Genomic DNA, 25,395 nt, shown 5'->3' on the forward strand with positions numbered 1-25,395 from the left:
GTTTTGGCACTGATCCGGATGACTCTTAGTCTTCATGTGGATACATATTGAAAGTGGGAGCAATTAGCTAAAGTAGCTCCGTGCAAAGCATTGTAGACATAGAAAATTGCAAAATACTTACGGATTTGAATATGGCAGACCCGTTGACTAAACTTCTCTCACAGGCAAAACATGATCACACCTTAGTACTCTTTCGGTGTTCATCACATAGCAATGTGAACTAGATTACTGACTCTAGTAAACCCTTTGGGTATAGGTCACATGACAATGTGAACTATGGGTGTTAATCACATGGTGATGTGAACTATTAGTGTTGAAATCACATGGCGATGTGAACTAGATTATTGACTCTAGTGCAAGTGGGAGACTGAAGGAAATATGCCCTAGAGGCAATAATAAAGTTATTATTTATTTCCTTATATCATGATAAATGTTTATTATTCATGCTAGAATTGTATTAACCGGAAACATAATACATGTGTGAATACATAGACAAACAGAGTGTCACTAGTATGCCTCTACTTGACTAGCTCGTTAATCGAAGATGGTTATGTTTCCTAACCATGAACAAAAGAGTTGTTATTTGATTAACGGGATCACATCATTAGAAGAATGATGTGATTGACTTGACCCATTCCGTTAGCTTAGCACTCGATCGTTTAGTATGTTGCTATTGCTTTCTTCATGACTTATACATGTTCCTATGACTATGAGATTATGCAACTCCCATTTGCCGGAGGAACACTTTGTGTGCTACCAAACGTCACAACGTAACTGGGTGATTATAAAGGAGCTCTACAGGTGTCTCCAAAGGTACATGTTGGGTTGGCGTATTTCGAGATTAGGATTTGTCACTCCGATTGTCGGAGAGGTATCTCTGGGCCCTCTCGGTAATGCACATCACATAAGCCTTGCAAGCATTGCAACTAATGAGTTAGTTGCGAGATGATGTATTACGGAACGAGTAAAGAGACTTGCCGGTAACGAGATTGAACTAGGTATTAAGATACCGACGATCGAATCTCGGGCAAGTAACATACCGATGATAAAGGGAACAACGTATGTTGTTATGTGGTCTGACCGATAAAGATCTTCGTAGAATATGTGGGAGCCAATATGAGCATCCAGGTTCCGCTATTGGTTATTGACCAGAGACGTGTCTCGGTCATGTCTACATTGTTCTCGAACCCGTAGGATCCGCACGCTTAAGGTTTCGATGACAGTTATATTATGAGTTTATGCATTTTGATGTACCGAAGTTTGTTCGGAGTCCCGGATGTGATCACGGACATGACAAGGAGTCTCGAAATGGTCGAGACATAAAGATTGGTATATTGGAAGCCTATATTTGGATATCGGAAGTGTTCCAGGTGAAATCGGGATTTTACCGGAGTACCGGGAGGTTACCGGAACCCCCCGGGAGGTATATGGGCCTTAGTGGGCTTTAGTGGAAGAGAGGAGAGGTGGCCAGGGCTGGGCCGCGCGCCCCTCCCCCCTAGTCCGAATAGGACAAGGAGAGGGGGGCGGCGCCCCCCCTTCTTTCTCTCTATCCTCTTTCCCCCTCCCGAATCCTATTCCAACTAGGAAAGGGGGGGGGAATCCTACTCCCGGTAGGAGTAGGACTCCTCCTGGCGCGCCCTCCTCCTGGCTGGCCGCACCCCCCCTTGATCCTTTATATACGGGGGCAGGGGGCACCCCTAGACACAAGTTGATCCACGTGATCATATTCTTAGCCGTGTGCGGTGCCCCTTCCACCATAATCCTCGATAATATTGTAGCGGTGCTTAGGCGAAGCCCTGCGACGGTAGAACATCAAGATCGTCACCACGCCGTCGTGCTGGCGGAACTCTTCCCCGACACTTTGCTGGATCGGAGTCCGGGGATCGTCATCGAGCTGAACGTGTGCTAGAACTCGGAGGTGCCGTAGTTTCGGTGCTTGATCGGTTGGGCCGTGAAGACGTACGACTACATCAACCGCGTTGTGCTAACGCTTCCGCTGTCGGTCTACAAGGGTACGTAGATCACACTCTCCCCTCTCGTTGCTATGCATCACCATGATCTTGCATGTGCGTAGGAATTTTTTTGAAATTACTACGTTCCCCAATAGACCATACGATGTTCTTCAACAGGGACTCCCGATGAATGTTGTGCCTTATGGGATCGAGACTAAAGGTACCATGAGTATTATTAGCTTACGGCCAAGGAATCGTACATGTTACTTTAGTGCATTCAAGATCAGCGATGAATGCTTAATAGTGCAAGACTGGACCAGATATGTGATGGGGGAGCGCAGACAAGTACTAGGGGGCAGCAAACAGATGTGCTACCGAAAATTAGGAGACAGGTTCATCTGCATGCTCCAACTTGATCAAGGAGGAGAGCTACACATGTTTTATGTTGTTTTACCTAAGAGAGAGCAGCAGGAGTGATTAGCTAGAAATGAGTTTGAGGATGATGATGTGCTACACTATTACTATGATGATAAAATAGCTAGTGTTGGTGGTAATGACTGATGATTATTATTAGCTAGTGTTAGTGGTGATTAAATAAATATTGTTGGTGCTAATGATTATGATGATGATTAAATAGCTTGTGCTGGCGGATTAGATTCAAGTGGAGGCAACATGTGGTGCACATCGAAAGTACTACTAGTCCAAACTAGATCAAGTTTGGATTAGTAGTATACTTTTGACATGCACCACATATTGCCTCCACTTGAACCTAATCCACCTTCATTTGACACACTGTTATGGACATAATGATGTAAACCTCATAACTGGTATTGTACCGATATTTGTACGATGGCGCATAAATACACTAAAAAAATATTAGTAGCGATGGAAAGAAAACACGCTGCCAGTAGTTACATTAGCAGCAGCGTGGGAGTGAACAAGCGATGCAGCTATTTGTCCTAGCAGTAGCGCGTGCGGCACGCATTACTGCTAAGCAATAGTTGTAGCGCCTTATTAGTAGCGCGCCTACCCGCGCTACTAGTGAGCACAAAACCAGCGCTACTGCTAGGGTTTTCCCTAGTAGTGGGAGGTCATCATCATCATCATCAAAGAACTCGGGGTACTCAGCATGAGATGGAAAGCCGAAAGTAGACGAGGATGGAGCTACGGGAAGAGGATCATCATCACTAACGGGACTCCCACGGTCACGGAGGCGCTGTTTGAGCAGATTCTTGGAGATGAGTAGGCGCTTCTGAACATCATGATTTTGCTGACAGCTGAAAGTGATCGCCTTCATGATAGCAGATTGAGCCTTACTCAAGAATGATGCAAAACGACCACGAGGAGCAGTCGAGGAAGATGGAACAGAAGAACCAGTGGGAGGAGTGGGAGCAGTTGTCCTCCCACCAGCAGACCTCCTAGGCTGAGTAGGAGCAGGAGCTACCATGCGCATATGAGGAGGAGGCTTCCAAATGGAGTGCACAGTTGGCTTAACCACCTCAAAGGGAGCAGTGTGATCAATCAGAGCCTGAATAAATGGAGCATGAGGGAACTGGCACGTCTGAATGAAGCTGCAAAGACGGATCTCATGCCAAATGAAGTTGGCTGTGTCCAGAGGCTCAGTGGGTTTATCATGCATACGAATCATCAAGTCAATGCAATAGTTGCGAGCCCTCGAGCGATCTCCCTTCGTAGGGTAGAGTGTGCGAAGCACACACTGATAGAGGATGAAGAAGGGAGCACGAAAGATGGATACTTCATTGAGTGGATATGATTTCTCTTCATCAGTGAGCTGAGAGGGAGGTTTTACAAGAGGCATGCAAGCATCAATCCCTTTGGGCTTGTACTCTGGATCCATACTGTGGATGCAATGGCCAACACCGGAGAGACCCAAAATCTGAACAAACCTGTCATAGGTGATGCTCAGTGTGGTGTCATCGGTCATCCAAGTGAGAGTGTTGTCCGGACCAAAGAAACAGGTGGCATAGAACTGTAGGATGGCAGCTTCACTCCAATCACACCTGAAGGTCATTGTGGGACCAAGAGTCATATCATCAATGATCTTGACCGGATCATTAAGGAACATGGCAGGATTATCACGCAGGAAGTTGAGATCCAAGTATGAGTGAGGAGCAAGGCCACGCCCATGGACAAAACTGGAATAGAGATCCTGCTGCATACGAGTCGGAACCGAGGATCTTCGGCATCAGCCATCATCTCATATTGATTGACATCCCGACGGAACTGAAGATATTGCCCCGCCCCCACAGTTGTGAAGTCGTGAGTGGGGCGACCTCCACTATCAGGAAGCTCCATGGAGATGCGACGACCATGGGTAACGGGCATGGCAGAACCACGAACTTGAGGCACCGGCGCCCTCCTAGTACCGGGCTTGGACTGTCCAACAGACTATCTTGGTGCACTATCATCCTCTTCCTCTCCAACATAGTCCGCATCATCTGGATCCGAGGCCGACGAACTGGTGGATGGTGCCTGCTTCTTCTTCTTGGTGGTGGTCTTCTTCTTCTTAGGCCAAGCATGCTCATCGGAGTCGGTTGAGCCTTGCCAGCGATCAACTGAAATGGATAATGAGCAGATTCCAATAAGAAGAAGCCAAAGGATATGAACAGGGATACGCCAAATTAAACCGTCGGATGAACATTCTTTTGATTATGACCATAGGACAAGTCCAAATGGTAGATCAAATTTTTTTACATGCCCATGGTTAAGTTGAGTAGCCGAGTACATATAGAGGTGATTGTAGGCTTAGGTATTCAGTACCAAAACGCGAGAGCAATAGATATGGCAAGATGTACATGGAGACTAATGCAACCCTAATCAGATTTTGGTCACAAGCAAAAGGGAGATGGAGAGAGACAACATTCTTACCCCGAGAAGACACCTCGGGACGTGTGGGACCGCAGTTCTTGGTGTGAGCCATGAAAAACTCCGGCGGTGAATCCCTCCAAACACCGGCCCCTCCCGAGAGACTCAAGCCACAATCCAAGAGATGGATTGGATAGAGTCGTAGATCGGGAGGAGGAGAATCCGTGGGCAGGAGATCGGGGCCGGAGATCGACGGAGACTGGCCGGGGCAGCGCCGGAGCACACCCCGACGGCGACGGGCTGTGTGGTGAGATGGGGAGAGGAAATGGGAGCGAGTGAGTAACTCCCCGTAAAGCCCGAGCCCCTCCTCTGTTATATGGTGCGGCGACGGGCCGGACATCCGAGGCATGGCCCGGATATCCGGCGGTTGAAGGTCAGGGAGCAGAAGAAATAGGTCCAATGGGTCCGACATCCGGGGACCAGCCCGGAAATCCGGCCACTGGGGATGTAGGATGGTGCCTTGCACAGCAGTAGGGATTTGTTACAGGGCCCGGATGTCCGGCAGAGGAGCCGGATGTCCGGCCACTGGACAGAGAGAAGGTTGGGGAATATAGACTCCGCCAAGGAGGTTTTAGCAATTTATATGAGTAGAAGTCTGAGTCATCTATGGTCATACTAAGATAAAAATAACCACCCAACTTAAATAAGTAATGAAAGATCCATACATGCAAGGTACAAGCGGTGACCGAGGTCACCATGTTTGAGCATATGGACCATAGGACCGCAAAGATGTAGACTTTGAGCACATGGTCACGACTCCATCATATTAAAGCCCATAGTTCGAGAAACATGAAACTTTGAGAGTGTTTGTTCTATTTATGCATTATGTAGGGTGAGAATATTCATGAATTGAATGTCTCCCCCTAAATATATGCCTACATCAAGACAAGACAGAATGTTCATGCATGAATGAGTACTAGATTTCACATAATGTTGTCAAGCTCCAAGATACCAAGTTCACGCCTAAGTTGACAAAACCTTGCTTCATCCAATGGCTTGGTGAAAATATCTGCAAGTTGCATATCTGTGCCAACATGAGCAATGTCAATATCACCCTTCTCCACATGATCTCTCAAGAAGTGGTACCTAATGTCAATGTGCTTGGTGCAGGTATGATCTTTGGGGTTCTCAGCAATATTAATGGCACTTTCATTATCACATAGAAGAGGCACGTGTCTATAGGTGATACCGTAATCCTTCAAAGTTTGCCTCATCCATAGTAACTGAGTTGCAAAACTGGCAGTTGCAATATATTCAGCTTCGGCGGTGGAGAGGGCAACACAATTTTTCTTCTTCGAGGACCAACTTACCAAGGAGCGTCCAAGAAATTGACATGCACCGGAGGTGTATTTACGATCCACTTTGTCTCCAGCCCAATCCGCATCCGTGTACCCAATGAGATCAAACTTAGCATCCTTGGGGTACCATAGACCCAACTTTGGGGTGTGAACAAGATATCTAAGAATATGCTTAACCGCCTTATGATGGCTTTCCCTAGGGGAAGCTTGAAATCTAGCACACATGCATACACTAAACATGATGTCTGGTCTAGATGCACAAACATAAAGCAATGAACCAATCATAGAGCAGTATTTAGACGGGTCGAAGGGGATACCGTTTGAGTCTTAAGTGAGTACAATTTTGGTTGGCATGGGGGTCTTACATGGGCTAGCATCAGTCATACCAAATTTTGCTAGGATATCCTTGAGGTATTTGGCTTGAGACAAGAAAATTCCTTCTTGAAATTGTTGTTGAGTGATATTTCAAAATTCTTGGTCATTGATGCCGCAAACTTCTTGCATAAATGAATGTTAGGAGAACCAAAAATGATATCATCTACATAGATTTGGCATAAGATCAAATCACCTTTGTCCCTCTTAGTAAAAAGAGTGGGATCGATCACCCCTCTCACAAAACCATCATCGAGTAGAAACTTCTTAAGATGATCATACCAAGCACGAGGTGCTTGTTTGAGGCCATACAAAGCCTTATGAAGTTTATACACATAGTCTTTGTGATCGGGGTCAACGAACCCAGGTGGTTGTGATACATATACTTCTTCTTGTAGAGGACCGTTAAGGAAAGCACTCTTCACATCCATTTGATGTAATGTAAAGCCATTGAAAGCAGCATAAGCAAGTAAGATGCGAGTGGATTCAAGACGGGCAACAGGGGCAAAGGTCTCACAAAGTCTAAACCTTCAACTTGTGAGTACCCTTGTGCCACTAAGCTTGCCTTGTTGCGGATGATTACGCCATTCTCATCTTGCTTGTTCTTGAAAATCCACTTTGTTCGAATGACGTTGTGTTCTGTAGTTGGCCTCTTGACTAATGACCACACTTGATTGCGCTCAAAACTATTTAACTCTTCTTGCATAGCAATGAGCCAATCGTTGCCTATCAACGCATCTTGTATCTTGAGAGGCTCAACACTAGACACAAAAGAGAAGTGAGCACAAAAGTTTGTTAATTGTTTATGAGTGACTCTACCTTCCGATATGCCGGTGAGGATTTTATCAACATCAACACGACCGGCCACTCGAGGCATGATGGAGGTTAAGGTTTCGCGAGGTTCAACTTCATGTCCATCATCCACATCCTCAACATATGGATCATTAATGTGTGGTGGAAAATATTCTTCTTCTTCTTGCATTTATTGAAGTTCATTGTCAATGATTCCACTTTCTTGTTCTTGCCCTTGAGGATGATCTTGTTCTTGATGATTATCATGAAGAGGAACTTGATCATCATCTTGTACATGGACTATGGGCATTGATTGAGTAATAGGGGCTTGCGATGGTATGGGTGTTGAAGTAGTTTGATGGTGTGTGAGGCCTTCATCTTCTTCTTCATCATCATGAGGGTCTTGTTCCATTGGAAGAAGTGCACCAACACCCATTGTCAAGATATCTTGAGAAGAATCATCTTCACCTACATCACTTAGATCAACTTGCTCCCCATGGGAGCCATTAAATTCATCAAACACCACGTCACAAGTTTCTACAACACATCCATTGGATTTGTTGTAGACTCTATAGGCGTGAGATTTTGATCCATAGCCAACAAATATGCCCTCAATGGTTTTAGATTGAAATTTTCCTAACCACTCTCTTTTTTTGAGGATGAAGCATTTACACCCAAATACATGAAAGTACTTGACATTTGGCTTGTTCCCGGTTAGGAGCTCATATGGAGTCTTTTCCAATATCATGCGGAGGAAGAGCCGGTTTGATGTATGACATGTAGTGTTGACGGCCTCGGCCCAAAAACTATGTGGCGACTTGTATTCATCCAACATGGACCTTGCCATCTCCACAAGGGTGCGGTTCTTCCTTTCTGCAACACCATTTTGTTGGGGAGTGTATGGAGCTGAATATTGATGCTCAATCCCTTCATCACTAAGGAACTCTTCCAAGGTGTAGTTCTTGAACTCGGATCCATTATCACTTCTTATTGCCAGAATTTCTTTGTCAAACTTGCGTTGTGCTTGCTTGGCAAAGTCAATGAAGGTGATCTTGGTCTCGTCCATGGATTTGAGGAAGAAAACCCATGTATACCTTGAGTAATCATCCACAATGACAAGTCCATACTTTTTCCCACCAAGACTATCCCATGAAGGAGGCCCAAAAAGATCCACATGAAGGAGCTCCAAAGGCCTTGAAGTAGACACAATATTCTTGGGTGGGTGCTTTGATTGATGTTGCTTCCCGTCTATGCATGCACTACACACATGATCTTTCTCAAAAGAGACATTTGTTAGTCCAAGGATGTGATTTCCCTTTAAGAGATCTTGAAGATTTCTCATGCCGACATGGGCTAGCCGACGATGCCATAGCCACCCCTTGTCGGCCTTGGCCATTAGACAAGTTGCATGGAATGTGCTCTCTTTTGAGAAATCAACCGTGTAAAGGTTGCCATCCAACTCTCCAACAAAGGCCACTTTCGAGAGTATCTCTCTTAAAGACTTTCACATTCATTAGTCCAAATAGTGTATCATAGCCAACTGGCAAACAGAAAGCAAATGATATTTAAGGGATTGGACAAGCATGACATTTGCAAGAGACATGTCGTGATAGCCACCTTACCAAACCGAGTACCTGTCCTTTTGATCCTCCACCAAACATAATGCTCATAAATGGTTGAATAGCTTCCATGAGTCATGGAGCAATTTGCTATCTCCGGTCATATGATTGGTACATCCACTATCAATCACCCATTTTACTCCACCGGAGATGGCAACCTACACACAATTATTACTTGGTTAGAGGCACCCATTTTGCAATGGGACCTCTCAAGTTAGTCACAAAGGTCTTAGGGACCCAAATAGCTTAAAACCGAAATGCATTTCGAGGACCAACAAACTTTGCATAAACTTCTCCTTCCTTAGTCTTATGAAGAACATAGGATGGAGGCATGAACTCTTTTGGCTTGTTGACAGTGGGCATGCCCCTTGTGGCCTTACCACAATCAACCTTACCTTTCTCCTTGTGCCCTTCTCGTACAAAAGTTTCTTTTAGAGGGGTGGTCCACTTTTGAGAGGATGTCTTCTTCTTGCTTGTGCTCGGGTCAAACCCGAGTCCCTCTTTGGCAAACACTTCATTGTGTTGGCTCAACACCTCATTGAGGTTCTTTTGCCCTTGAGCACATGTCATGAGCCCTTTCTCGATTTGAGCTTTGAGAAAGCGATTCTCCTCAAGAATAGATGCTAGATCACTACTAGAGTTAGTAGTACAAGCATCAACATTGATAATAGGAGAAGAGTAAGCCTTGGCTAGAGTTTCAAGATAAGTAAGCTTGAGTGTCTCAAAACTCTTTGTAAGAAGGGTGAACTCTTATTCCTTGGTCTTGAGGGACACAGATAGAAGCTCACAATCCTTATAGAAAGAAGCATTAGACTTTACAAGTTTACTTTTATCATTCATCAACTCTTCGCAAGAGTCGATAGCCTTTTTCATGGAGGCAAGATCTCTAGTATGAACATCAATGTTTGCACCAATTTTTAAGCATAGTTCATCATTGCATTCTTCCTCATATTGGACTTTCCGCTCAAGGACTTCATATTTTTCCTTTTCCTCGGTGACGAGGGTTTCGAGTTCCTTAATGGAAATGGTGTGCTTACTCACCATCTCCATAAGCATACGAAACATAGTGAGCTTCTTTCCTTTAAGGGAGCACATGAACTTATTTAGTTTAGCAAGCATAGGATCATTTATATCATCATCCTCATAATTATCCTCCGCATCAAGATACTCATCACTAGAAGTAGAAGGAGCGAAAAGAGGAGGATTTGCTCGTGGGGTTACCTTGACCTTGTCAGGAGAGTGTTGGTCCTCTCCATCTTCTACCACGACCTTTGCCATGAGACACTTGTGAGCGTTGCCCTTGTAATCCTTCATGTAGTTGTAGGTGACAACTTCACCACTCTTGTTGACTAGCCTCAATGTGTTTTGAGAATCTTGAGCAACTCCGGCAACACCACTAACATCATCCGGATCGGATTCTTCTTGAGCAACCATTGCTTTCCCATCTCTCTTCTTGAGCTTGGAGTTCAAAGGATTTGGCAACTTCTTCTTGGGAAAGGTCTTGGGAAACCTTGGTTTGTCTTCTCTCTTCTCATACGGGCACTCGTTTGAGAAGTGGTTGGTTTCTTCACAGTTGTAGCATTTTCTTACTTTCTTCTTTTGAAATGTTCCCTTGAATTTTCCTGCGCTAAACTTCTTGACAAAGAGAGCCATGTCTTCATATGAAGGGCCCTCATCAGATTCAACCTCATCACCATCTTCTTCATCATCATCATCGTCTTCTTCTTCACTTTGCTCATCTCACATGCATGCTTAGCCTTCAGTGCAAGATTGATCTTTGACGATGGAGTACCATGCATGGCAAGATGTTTTGTAGCATTTGCCTTTGACTCTTCAAATAGTTGGAAAGTGGATATGATGTCATCTGTAGTCATTTCCTTGAAGGCATGGTGTTGTCTAATGTCCCATACCATTTGATGGTGATATGGAGCAAGAGCATGAAGCAACTTGTCCACAAGGAATCGCTTAGTCATGTTGAATCCATCTTGTATCTTGTCACACTCACACGACTCAATATCAGCTGTGAGAGTCATGAGACGCTCAAGGAGTTGATTGGGAGTTTCACCTTTCTCCATACAAAAGTTTTGCAATTTCCCCTTGGCAATTTCATATTGAGCACTCCGGAGGGTGGAGGTACCGGTCTTGGATCTTATAATACTTTCCCACAGTTCCTTGGCACTTGTGATGTGTATAAAAGGTCTCCTTTGCTTTTCAACCATACCCCTCGTTATACACATGGTTGTAGTGTCATTGAGATTCTTGTCATAAATTTCTCTTGGTGTAGGATTCTTTGGATCAACCACATGGTAACCATACTCCAAGATCTCCAGCATCTCATCATTTCCATATCGAAGATGATCCTGCATAGCAACTCTCCACAAGGCAAAATCGGAAGTGGCATCAAGTAAAGGAGGTTTGCCTTGAGGGTTATATTTAGGTTTCTCAACTTGGGGTCTTGCATAAAGCCAAGGAACACTGGAGTGTTCATTGCTAGGAGGTTGTTGACCAAGTGACGTAGTAGGCACAGTTGGCCTCGAAGCCGCACCACCCGAAAGTGGTGCAAGCACCGTGGACAACGTGGCTATCCTCATTTGGACCAAGGCCTCAAGAGAAGCATCATGCTCCTCCTTTTGCTTAGCAAGGGCCCGTTCTAGATCCTCGGAAGTAAAGGTCTTTACTTCAGAAGAAGCCTCGCCTTTATCCTTCGGATCTACAACAAGGGGAGTCCCATCGGGGTTCATCTCGCTCTAGGGCGGTTAAGCCACAGGAATAGAGCACGAGTCTCTGATACCAATTGAAAGGATCGAGATGGACCTAGAGGGGGGGGGGTGAATAGGTACAATTACAAATTTTAATTGTTACTTAGCAATTTTAGGCACAAATGCGGAATATGAAAGTGAGCCTAACAATTGTAAGTGTAGTACTAAGTGCTAAGAAAGATAAATAAGTAATACAGGTAAGTAGACAAACAAACACAATAGATATAAGTAAGTGCTAAGAGACAAGTAACCACAAGTAGAGAGTTAGGGTTAGGAATAACCGCAACTCCGGGAGATAAGGATGTATGCCGATGTTCACTTCCTTGGAGGGAAGCTACGTCACCGTTAGAGAGGTGGATGTTACCACGAAGGCACACCAACGCCACGAAGGCTCACCCTATTCTCCCTTTGAGACAACACCACGAAGGCGTTTCTCAATCACTAGTGGTAGACCTTGGGGTGGTCTCCAAACCCTCACAAACTTTTTCCGGGGGTAATCACAAAGGTCGATTCCTCTCCGAAAGACTCCTACCGCCTAGGAGTCTCCAACCTCCAAGAGTAACAAGATCGAAAGGGAAAAGCTCAAGACTTGCTCAAATCACGAATTCCTTTGGTGCAAAGAAGGAGAAGGAGTGGATCTATCACTTGATCGGACAACTTGTCTCGAAAGCTCTCAAATCCCTTGGGGATCTAAGATTTGGTGTGGAAGAGTGAGAGAGAGAGAGTGAAATGTGTTCTAGGGTTTGTTCAAAGTGAATGGTCAACCCTCTCCCATGGGGGAGAAGGGCTATATATAGTGTGAGCTCAAATATGGCCATTGTAGTGCAAGTGAACGGGCAGGCCGGACATCCGGCCTGGCAAGCCACTTGAAGAGCAAGCCAGAAACAGAGTAGGAAACAGAGGGGCCGGACATCCGGGGGTCAAGCCCGGACATCCGGCATAACAGGAAGGCCCGAACATCCGGGGGTCAAGCCCGGACATCCGGCATAACAGGAAGGCCCGGACATCCGGCGCGCAACCCAGCATAAAAACGTTCTCTGGACAGCTATGCCCGGATATCCGGCAAGGAGGCCGGACATCCGGCAAGCACTGGGAGCCCGGGCATCCGGCGTAGAGGGCCGGACATCCGGCAGCAGCACTGCACAAAAGTGCATTCTGGAATGGCTAGGCCCGGATATCCGGCGAGAGGCCCGGACATCCGGCACTCCCAGAGACAGAATGATTCAAAGTTAAGAGGGGATAAAAAGAACTTTGGAAAGGAGTATTTTTGACTCGAGCAAGTCTGTTACGAACCCAATCGATCCCCTCTTAATAGTGTGGAATCCTATAGTCAAGGAAACAAAATGTAACATCATTTTAACACTTCATCCTTGAGAGAACCCACTTCGTATGCTCTTGATCCACACACAATTTGACGAACCGGGGACCAACACCTGAGATTCACTTGACAACCATTGTTAGTCCCCTACATGTAGATTGCCATTCACATCAGAACATAATATAAGGGCATGATTGCACTTTCACCTGCACAACCACGTTGCCCTGCCGCTTGCGGGCAGGCACGGCGTGTGCTTGGGCGACATTTGAGATACATATATTTATTAATGAAAATTTGCAGGTAATGTACATCTAGATGCGCATTTGAGATACATATATTTTTCCAAAGTTTTCCAGAACTTGGAAATTTCAATGTGTTATTTTTTGTTCTTTTGAAAATTTCGGGTCCATGTCAAACCCCCGCGTGCGCTTTTGCCCCACCTGGGTACCCCAACTTTCTCGCCGCCAACGATATGCAATACAGGTACGTTCCACGACGACGAAGAATCAAGAACTCAATGGCCGCTGGCGACCTCCTTGGGGCCGTCTACCGCGGCTGCTCCTCGGCGCACGACTGCGCGCCCTGGAGCGCCGCTGCTTCCAGCTATCCCGCTGCTGCTGATCACCCGGCCCCTCGCCGTCCGCCGGCAGCCGGGAGGCGGTGCAGGCGTACAGCCCCGAGGACGGCAGAGCCTGGGCGGGCGACCATGCTGTGTTCCTGTGCTCGGCGTGCTCCAAGGCGGTCCACGTGTCGGCTGCGAGCAACCGGCATGGTGGGGTGGAGAGTAACGACATCTACTACTCCAAGCCGAGCTTAATTATGTACCCTAGAGGGTTTGGACCTTGCCTGTTGCACCATGTACTTCTGGAAAAACGAGTATGTAAATTACCCGGGCAGAATCATGGACTGAAAGAGGTTCAGTGATAGATAGTACTTTTTTAACAGAAAGGAAACCAACAAACAACATCATCAGGCCAGAAAAATCGTTGCGCTGTGGTAGGCAGGCACATTATATTGCGGCTGAGAAAACAAGGAAAAAACTCTACAAGTGGATTGTTCAGTTTTTGAGATCAGTTGAGAACTGAAAGTATCAGCCGACACGCCATTAAAATATACTCCCTTCGTAAATTAATATAAAAACGTTTAGATCACCTTCCCTTGACAAATGTGATACCACAGCCACACATATGGTTAGACCAAATGGTATTTTTTATGTTAGATTTGCCTAACTAAAAAAACAGATAACACAATTTTATCAATGCATTTTCAAAGATCAATACCCTGTTCTTGGTTCATGCAAATATGTATCTGGCAGGCAATTCCCCTCTGCAAGCGGTCACATAGTCTTCAGCAAGGTCCATTTAAAAACTGTACAGTAGCTTGGGTCGCGCTTGAGCAATCCATTTTCCTTGAGGAACTTCATAACATAGTACCGGGGTCTGAGCCGGCCCTCCAGGCTGTAAGTGAGCAATGACGGCTGACGAGCAATGTAGGACGGTTTCAACCCCACCTCCGAGATAAGGAACTCGAACCTGCGCTTCAGCATGTCCTCTGACCTCTTCAGCACAAACGGACCCTTGGACACAACGACAATGCCAACCTCCGCATCCGACCACCTAAACGTCTTCTTCAAGTATTCCATTTTGGTGGCGATCTTCTCCTCGCTCACGAATGCAACAGACTGCAGAGCTAGCCTGCACATCCCAGAGCCGCGAGGCACACCATCGCCCATATCTGTTCCACATTGGCGGTGAGCATCCTTGGCATAGAGATGGCAAGCTTGCCAATATCACAAGCACCTAGTGCGCACTCCTGCAGTAATCTGACATTCCGCTTGATCACCCTCTCGAGGTTGTGGGAGAGGAGATGTTGGTTACCTTTTAATGCCCGGAGGAATTCCTGGAAGGAGCCGAAGAGGCGCAGGTAGTAGTGCACCTTGGGGTTGGGGACGACGGATTTGCTGCGGAAGTGGTAGCTGGCAGCGAGCGGGAGGAGTCGCGCCATCTCAGAACGCGACAGTCCGAGGCCGGTGAGCCCGTCGACGATCGGGGACAGGATTCTCTCCACGCCGACGCAGAGGAACTTGGGGTCTCTCGCGACGACGGCGGCGACGTCCGTGGTGGAGAGGCCGAGGTCGGCGAGGAAGGCAAGCACGGCGTCTGGCTTGGATGGGGACTTGAGGTGGGAGAGCTTGGCGGAGGCCTTGAGTGCCTGCGCTCGTGTGAGACCGCAGGTATCGACAAGGTAGTCCTCGACGGCAAATCCGGTGGGTTGGGAAACGGCGGGCGCGGCGGTGGTGGCGGAGAGGAGAAGGCGGAAGGTGGAGCCGTGAGAGGTGGTGGGAGAGGAGAGCAGGTGCACCAGGACGCAGCTCCGGAGGGGGAGCATGGCGGAGGCGCTGGCGTGGCGGCTCCGGCGGCGACGGGATTGGAGAACGAGCGCTGCCGGTGAGAAAGTTTCGGCCTTTGGCACTCCTCGATGCGCTCCAAGAAGTGGGCCTTTGAGCCTTATCACTCCTCCGAGAAGCCCAACTCTTGTGAGCCAAGCCCAGCTTTCATCCCGTTTTGATGCCAAACGTGTTTATTTATAATCAATGACAGTGATGGGTAATTAAAGCGTTGAACGTGTTTGGTGCTCAACATTGAAGCAATTTGAACCACTAGATACCATGATTTAACGGTCGAGATGGTTTAGATCTGCCCCTTTGGGTCTTTTTATATTGGTATAGATATAGAGATATAGATGTATTGACTTATCAAAAGAAAAAGTATTGACTTCTAAAAAAAAGTATTGAAGCCCCATTTTAAAAGTGACTTTAATATTCAGACAAACCACCGAGGAGTGCACCAAAAAAGCCTTCAAATATTTTTTTTTCAAATGGTAATTTAATCATTAGTTTTAGCAAACTTCGCGTGTCTTTTTTTCTGCGGGTGAAAACTTGACATGTCTTCCAACATACACCTATCTAGAAGAACAAACCATGTGTGTATCAGTGATTGGACTATTGTTCAAACATCGTTAAACTTAACAACACCTTTTTGGCAACTATAGGATGGGCTATGTCGAGATTAGACATGGACATGTCATTTTAGTCCCCAATCCAATGTTTGGAATCTAATAGGAATTATGTGTGGGAATTTGAGAGAGAAGTGTCTTATCATGTTTTGTTAGCGATAATATACGAGGGATTATGTAAGTGATGATAACAAAAATTGTGATGAAGCATCAAGATGTTCTATGTAAAACAATTTGCTCCTAATTCTCACTTGTCCTGTCTTTTAGAAATGTTCTAGTTAGACTCCCAATTCCATGCCTCATGCCTATTAAATTACAATTTGTCGGTGTATAAAAGTAGGGGCATTCCTTTGTACCCCTTTACTTCTGCACGGACAGTCAGAGCCGCGCCCACAGCCACGCTAAGCAGGGCAGAGGAGGGAAACCGAAAAGAAGCCAAAGCACAAGACAACCAAGGCTACGCCAAGACCAGGAGCACAAGAAGGCAAGAAGGCGAGGTAGACTCCCTTGGCAAGGTTCTTGCCGAGGCAGCCTCCGCAGCCCCGACAAGGGCCTTGCCGGGGCAGCCTGCCCGATGCCAACAGAGCGAGCCTCCCTTGAGCCCACGGTTCCCGACCCCACCAACTACATTGGAACCATGGCTCGTGAGGAACCTCCGTGGTGACATGCAGATCTTTGTCAAGTTCATAAACACACAAGATCAGACGAGGATCAGAAGACGACGACCCGCGGCGGGATCCTAGCCGAGGAAATCCACAAGACCCCCAGCAAGCACCTTGCTGGGGACAACTGTGACGCCACGACAAGATCCTTGCCGGGCCCCCGGTAAGGCCCTTGCCTAGGGCGCCAGCAGGGCCACTGCCAGGCCCGCACCAGCCAAAGCGTCACCGCCATTCGTATGCAGCTGCCAGCCCAACCAGCTGGGCAGGCACCTGCGTGGCAACACATGGCTTCCAGACCAACTCAGCAAGCACCTGCGTGGTGGCATGCACATCTTCGTGAAGACCCTGGCATCGCGCCACCTCAGCAGCCTGCCTGCCTACATGGCACCGCACGCATTGTTGGCATGGGCGCGTGTCGAAGCGAGACGGAGCGGCGACGGACGGGATGGGCCTGTTGGGGATCGTAGCAGAATTTTAAAATTTTCTACGCATCACCAAGATCAATCTATGGAGTCACCTAGAAACGAGGGAGAGAGGAGTGCATCTACATACCATTGTAGATCGCGCGCGGAAGCGTTCAAGAGAATGGGGTTGATGGAGTCGTACTCGTCGTGATCCAAATCACCGATGACCAAGTGCCGAACGGACATCACCTCCGCGTTCAACGCACGTACGGTTGGGAAGACCTCTCCTCCTTCTTGATCCAGCAAGGGGGGTGGAGAGGTTGATGAAGATCCAGCAGCTCGACGGCGTGGTGGTTGATGCAGCAGGATCCCGGCAGGGCTTCGCCAAGTGCAAGCGGGGAGGAGAGGTGTTACGGAGGGAGAGGGAGGCGCCAAGAGCAAGGGGTGCGGCTGCCCTCCCCCCTCTTTATATAGGGGCCTTGGGGGGAGGGCGCCGGCCCTAGGATATGCAATCTCCAAGCGGGCGGCGGCCAAGGGGTGGCTTCCTCCCCCAAGCCAAGTGGGGGCCCCCCCACCCCTAGGGTTTCCCAACCCTAGGCGCAGGGGAGGCCCAAGGGGGGCGCACCAGCCCACCAGGGGCTGGTTCCCCTCCCACTTCAGCCCATGGGGCCCTCCGGGATAGGTGGCCCCACCCGGTGGTCCCCGGGGTCCCTTCCGGTGGTCCCGGTACAATACTGGCGACCCCCGAAACCTTCCCGATGGCCGAAACTGGACATCCTATATATAAATATTTACCTCCGGACCATTCCGGAACTCCCCGTGACGTCCGGGATCTCATACGGGACTCCGAACAACTTTCGGGTTACTGCATACTAATATCTCTACAACCCTAGCGTCACCGAACCTTAAGTGTGTAGACCCTACGGGTTCAGGAGACATGCAGACATGACCGAGACGCCTCTCCGGTCAATAACCAACAGCGGTCTCTGGATACCCATGTTGGCTCCCACATGCTCCACGATGATCTCATCGGATGAACCACGATGTTGGGGATTCAATCAATCCGTATATAATTCCCTTTGTCAATCGGTACGTTACTTGCCCGAGACTCGATCGTCGGTATCCCAATACCTCGTTCAATCTCGTTACCGGCAAGTCACTTTACTCGTACCGTAATGCATGATCCCGTGATCAACCACTTGGTCACATTGAGCTCAATATGATGATGCATTATCGAGTGGGCCCAGAGATACCTCTCCGTCATACGGAGTGACAAATCCCAGTCTCGATTTGTGCCAACCCAACAGACACTTTCGGAGATACCTGTAGTGTACCTTTATAGTCACCCAGTTACGTTGTGACGTTTGGCACACCCAAAGCACTCCTACGGTATCCGGGAGTTGCACAATCTCATGGTCTAAGGAAATGATACTTGACATTCGGAAAAGCTACAGCAAACGAACTGCACGATCTTTGAGCTATGCTTAGGATTGGGTCTATGCTTAGGATCCCGTTATCAATGACATCCAATGTCCATAGTCAGGAAACCATGACTATCTTTTGATCAACGAGCTAGTCAACTAGAGGCTCACTAGGGACGTGTTGTGGTCTATGTATTCACACATGTATTACGATTTCCGGATAACACAATTATAGCATGAACAAAGAAATATAATAATAACCATGAACAAAGAAATATAATAATAACCATTTTATTATTGCCTCTAGGGCATATTTCCAACAGTCTCCCACTTGCACTAGAGTCAATAGTCTAGTTACATTGTGATGAATCGAACACCCATGCAGTTCTGATGTTGATCATGTTTTGCTCTAGGGAGAGGTTTAGTCAACGGATCTTCCACATTCAGGTCCATATGTACTTTACAAATATCTATGTCTCCATTTTGAACACTTTCACGAATGGAGTTGAAGCGACGCTTGATATGCCTGGTCTTCCTATGAAACCTTGGCTCCTTGGCAAGGGCAATAGCTCCAGTGTTGTCACAGGAGAGAGTCATCGGGCCCGACACATTGGGTATGACTCCTAGGTCGGTAATGAACTCCTTCACCCAGACTGCTTCTTGTGCTGCCTCCGAGGCTGCCATGTACTCCGCTTCACATGTAGATCCCGCCACAACGCTTTGCTTGCAACTGCACCAGCTTACTGCCCCACCATTCAAAATATACACGTATCCGGTTTGTGACTTAGAGTCATCCAGATCTGTGTCGAAGCTAGCATCGACGTAACCCTTTACGATGAGCTCTTCGTCAACTCCATAAACGAGAAACATATCCTTAGTCCTCTTCAGGTACTTCAGGATATTCTTAACCGTTGTCCAGTGTTCCATGCCGGGATTACTTTGGTACCTTCCTACCAAACTTACGGCAAGGTTTACATCAGGTCTGGTATACAGCATAGCATACATGATAGACCCTATGGCCGAGGCATAGGGGACGACACTCATCTTTTCTCTATCTTCTGCCGTGGTCGGGCATTGAGCCGTGCTCAATCTCGTACCTTGCAATACAGGCAAGAACCCCTTCTTTGATTGATCTATTTTGAACTTCTTCAATATCTTGTCAAGGTACGTACTCTGTGAAAGACCAATGAGGCGTCTCGATCTATCTCTATAGATCTTTATGCCTAATATATAAGCAGCTTCTCCAAGATCCTTCATTGAAAAACACTTGTTCAAGTAGGCCTTTATGCTTTCCAAGAATTCTATATCATTTCCCATCAACAGTATGTCATCCACATACAATATGAGAAATGCTACAGAGCTCCCACTCACTTTCTTGTAAATGCAGGCTTCTCCATAAGTCTGCGTAAACCCAAACGCTTTGATCATCTCATCAAAACGAATGTTCCAACTCCAAGATGCTTGCACTAGCCCATAAATCGAGCGTTGGAGCTTGCACACCTTGTCAGCATTCTTAGGATCGACAAAACCTTCCGGCTGCATCATATACAATTCTTCCTTAAGGAAACCATTAAGGAATGCCACTTTGACGTCCATTTGCCATATCTCATAATCATAGAATGCGGCAATTGCTAACATGATTCATACGGATTTCAGCTTCGCTACGGGTGAGAAAGTCTCATCATAGTCAACCCCTTGAACTTGTCGATAACCCTTAGCGACAAGCCGAGCTTTATAGATGGTTACGTTACCATCCGCGTCTGTCTTCTTCTTAAAGATCCATTTATTTTCTATGGCTCGCCGATCATCGGGCAAGTCAGTCAAAGTCCATACTTCGTTTTCATACATGGATCCTATCTCGGATTTCATGGCTTCCAGCCATTTGTCGGAATCCGGGCCTGCCATCGCTTCTTCATAGTTCGAAGGTTCACCGTTGTCTAACAACATGATTTCCAAGACAGGGTTTCCGTACCACTCTGGTGCGGAACGTGTCCTCCTGGACCTATGAAGTTCAGTAGCAACTTGATCTGAAGTTTCATGATCATCATCATCAACTTCCTCTCTAGTCGGTGCAGGCACCTCAGGAACATTTTCTTGAGCTGCGCCACTTACCTGTTCAAGAGGTAATATTTCATCAAGTTCTACTTTCCTCCCACTTATTTCTTTCGAGAGAAACCCTTTCTCTAGAAAGGACCCATTCTAGGCAACAAAGATCTTGCCTTCGGATCTGAGGTAGAAGGTATACCCCAATAGTTTCTTTAGGGTATCCTATGAAGACGCATTTTTCCGATTTGGGTTTGAGCTTTTCAGGTTGAAGTTTCTTGACATAAGCATCGCATCCCCAAACTTTTAGAAACGACAGCTTAGGTTTCTTCCCAAATGATAATTCATACGGTGTCGTCTCAACGGATTTCGACGGAGCCCTATTTAAAGTGAATGCGGCAGTCTCTAAAGCATAGCCCCAAAATGACAGCGGTAGATCGGTAAGAGACATCATAGATCGCAACATATCCAATAGAGTGCGATTACGACGTTCGGACACACCATTACGCTGAGGTGTTCCAGGCGGCGTGAGTTGTGAAACTATTCCACATTTTCTTAAGTGTGTGCCAAATTCATGACTCAAGTATTCTCCCCCATGATCTGATCGCAAGAACTTGATTTTCCTGTCATGTTGATTCTCAACCTCACTCTGAAATTCCTTGAACTTTTCAAAGGTCTCAGACTTATGTTTCATTAAGTAGACATACCCATATCTACTCAAGTCATCAGTGAGGGTGAGAACATAACGATAGCCACCGCGAGCCTCAACACTCATTGGACCGCACACATCAGTATGTATGATTTCCAATAAGTTGGTTGCTCACTCCATTGTTCCTGAGAACAGAGTCTTAGTCATTTTACCCATGAGGCATGGTTCGCACGTGTCAAATGATTCGTAATCAAGAGACTCCAAAAGTCCATCTGCATGGAGCTTCTTCATGCGTTTGACACCTGTGTGACCAAGGCGGCAGTGCCACAAGTATGTGGGACTATCATTATCAACCTTACATCTTTTGGTACTCACACTATGAATATGTGTAACATTACGCTCGAGATTCATTAAGAATAAACCATTCACCAACGGAGCATGACCATAAGACATATCTCTCATATAAATAGAACAACCATTATTCTTGGATTTCAATGAGTAGCCATCTCGAATTAAACGAGATCCTGATACAATGTTCATGCTCAAAGCTAGCACTAAATAACAATTATTGAGGTTTAAAACTAATCCCGTAGGTAAATGTAGAGGCAGCGTGTCGACGGCGATCACATCGACCTTGGAACCATTCCCGACGCGCATCGTCACCTCGTCCTTCGCCAGTCTCCGCTTATTCCGTAGCTCCTGCTTTGAGTTACAAATGTGAGCAACCGCACCGGTATCAAATACCCATGAGCTACTACTGAAGGAAATATGCCCTAGAGGCAATAATAAAGTTATTATTTATTTCCTTATATCATGATAAATGTTTATTATTCATGCTAGAATTGTATTAACCGGAAACATAATACATGTGTGAATACATAGACAAACAGAGTGTCACTAGTATGCCTCTACTAGACTAGCTCGTTAATCAAAGATGGTTATGTTTCCTAACCATGAAAAAGGAGTTGTTATTTGATTAACAAAGTCACATCATTAGTTGAATGATCTGATTGACATGACCCATTCCATTAGCTTAGCACCCGATCGTTTAGTATGTTGCTATTGCTTTCTTCATGACTTATACATGTTCCTATAACTATGAGATTATGCAACTCCCGTTTACCGGAGGAACACTTTGGGTACTACCAAACGTCACAACATAACTGGGTGATTATAAAGGAGTACTACAGGTGTCTCCAATGGTACATGTTGGGTTGGCGTATTTCGGGATTAGGTTTTGTCACTCCGATTGTCGGAGAGGTATCTCTAGGCCCTCTCGGTAATGCACATCACATAAGCCTTGCAAGCATTACAACTAATATGGTAGTTGTGAGATGATGTATTACGGAACGAGTAAAGAGACTTGCCGGTAACGAGATTGAACTAGGTATTGGATACCGACGATCGAATCTCGGGCAAGTAACATACCGATGACAAAGGGAACAATGTATGTTGTTATGCGGTCTGACCGATAAAGATCTTCGTAGAATATGTAGGAGCCAATATGGGCATCCAGGTCCCGCTATTGGTTATTGACCGGAAACGTGTCTCGGTCATGTCTACATTGTTCTCGAACCGTAGGGTCCGCATGCTTAACATTACGATGAGAGTTTATGCATTTTGATGCATCGAAGGTTGTTCGGAGTCCCGGATGTGATCACGGACATGACGAGGAGTCTCGAAATGGTCGAGACATAAAGATTGATATATTGGAAGCCTATGTTTGGACATCGGAAGTGTTCCGGGTGAAATCAGGATTTTACCGGATTACCGGGAGGTTACCGGAACCCCCCGGGAGTCATATGGGCCTTATTGGGCTTTAGTGGAAAGGTGAAAGGGGCTGCCCATAGTGGGCTGCGCGCCTCCCCTCCCCTAGTCCTATTAGGACTAGGAGAGGTGGCTGACCACCTCTCTCTCTCTTTCCCCCTTGGGAGTCCTATTTGGAATAGGATTGGGGGGGGGGAGTCCTACTCCCGGTAGGAGTAGGACTCCTCCTGCGCCTCCATAGGGCTGGCCGCACCCCTCCCTCTTGGCTCCTTTATATACGGAGGCAGGGGGCACCTCTAGACACACAAGTTGATCATTGAGATCGTTCCTTAGCCGTGTGCGGTGCCCCCTGCCACCATATTCCACCTCGATCATATCGTTGTAGTGCTTAGGCGAAGCCCTGCATCGGTAATACATCAAGATCGTCACCACGCCGTCGTGCTGACGGAACTCCTCCCCGAAGCTTTGCTGGATCGGAGCCCGGGGATCGTCATCGAGCTGTACGTGTGCTAAGAACTCGGAGGTGCCGGAGTAACGGTGCTTGGATCGGTCGGATCGGGAAGAAGACGTACGACTACTTCCTCTACGTTGTGTCAATGCTTCCGTTGCGATCTACAAGGGTACGTAGATCATACTCTCCCCTCATTGCTATGCATCACCATGATCTTGCGTGTGCGTAGGAAATTTTTTGAAATTACTACGTTCCCCAACAGTGGCATCCGAGCCTAGGTTTTATGGTTTGATGTTATTTGCACGAGTAGAACACAAGTGAGTTGTGGACGATACAAGTCATACTGCCTACCATCATGTCATACTTTGGTTCGGCGGTATTGTTGGACGAGACGACCCGGACCAACCTTACGCGTACGCTTACGCGAGACCGGTTCCCTCGACGTGCTTTGCACATAGATGGCTTGCGGGCGACTGTCTCTCCAACTTTAGTTGAACCGAGTGTGGCTACGCCCGGTCCTTGCGAAGGTTAAAACGGAGTCTATTTGACAAACTATCGTTGTGGTTTTGATGCGTAGGTGAGATTGGTTCTTGCTTAAAGCCCGTAGCAGCCACGTAAAACTTGCAACAACAAAGTAGAGGACGTCTAACTTGTTTTTGCAGGGCATGTTGTGATGTGATATGGTCAAGGCATGATGCTAAATTTTATTGTATGAGATGATCATGTTTTGTAACCGAGTTATCGGCAACTGGCAGGAGCCATATGGTTGTCGCTTTATTGTATGCAATGCAATCGCGATATAATGCTTTACTTTATCACTAAACGGTAGTGATAGTCGTGGAAGCATAAGATTGGCGAGACGACAACGATGCTACGATGGAGATCAAGGTGTCGTGCCGGTGACGATGGTGATCATGACGGTGCTTCGGAGATGGAGATCACAAGCACAAGATGATGATGGCCATATCATATCACTTATATTGATTGCATGTGATGTTTTTCTTTTTATGCATCTTATCTTGCTTTGATTGACGGTAGCATTATAAGATGATCTCTCACTAAATTTTCAAGAAGTGTTCTCCCTGAGTATGCACCGTTGCGAAAGTTCTTCGTGCTGAGACACCACATGATGATCGGGTGTGATAGGCTCTACGTTCAAATACATCGGGTGCAAAACAGTTGCACACGCGGAATACTCAGGTTATACTTGGCGAGCCAAGCATATACAGATATGGCCTCAGAACACGGAGACCGAAAGGTCGAGCGTGAATCATATAGTAGATATGATCAACATAATGATGTTCACCGATGAAACTACTCCATCTCACATGATGATCGGACATGGTTTAGTTGATTTGGATCACGTGATCACTTAGAGGATTAGAGGGATGTCTATCTAAGTGGGAGTTCTTAAGTAATATGATTAATTGAACTTAAATTTATCATGAACTTAGTACCTGATAGTATCTTGCTTGTTTATGTTGATTGTAGATAGATGGCTCGTGCTGTTGTTCCGTTGAATTTTAATGCGTTCCTTGAGAAAGCAAAGTTGAAAGATGATGGTAGCAATTACACGGACTGGGTCCGTAACTTGAGGATTATCCTCATTGCTGCACAGAAGAATTACGTCCTGGAAGCACCGCTGGGTGCCAGGCCTGCTGCTGGAGCAACACCAGATGTTATGAACGTCTGGCAGAGCAAAGCTGATGACTACTCGATAGTTCAGTGTGCCATGCTTTACGGCTTAGAATCGGGACTTCAACGACGTTTTGAACGTCATGGAGCATATGAGATGTTTCAGGAGTTGAAGTTAATATTTCAAGCAAATGCCCGGATTGAGAGATATGAAGTCTCCAATAAGTTCTATAGCTGCAAGATGGAAGAGAACAGTTCTGTCAGTGAGCATATACTCAAAATGTCTGGGTATAATAATCACTTGATTCAATTGGGAGTTAATCTTCCAGATGATTGCGTCATTGACAGAATT

The 25,395-nt window shown here is 46.5% G+C and overlaps 1 pseudogene; it reads right to left on the reverse strand.

Annotated features, from left to right (window-relative positions):
* Positions 1 to 14,210: 14,210 nt before the first annotated feature.
* LOC147963185 (transcription termination factor MTEF18, mitochondrial-like) lies at positions 14,211 to 15,384 on the reverse strand (annotated as a pseudogene).
* Between the last annotated feature and the right edge of the window lie 10,011 nt (positions 15,385 to 25,395).

Source organism: Triticum urartu, chromosome 6A, assembly GCF_056163025.1.
Source record: "Triticum urartu cultivar PI428250 chromosome 6A, HENAU_Tu73, whole genome shotgun sequence".
NCBI classification, from domain to species: domain Eukaryota; kingdom Viridiplantae; phylum Streptophyta; class Magnoliopsida; order Poales; family Poaceae; genus Triticum; species Triticum urartu.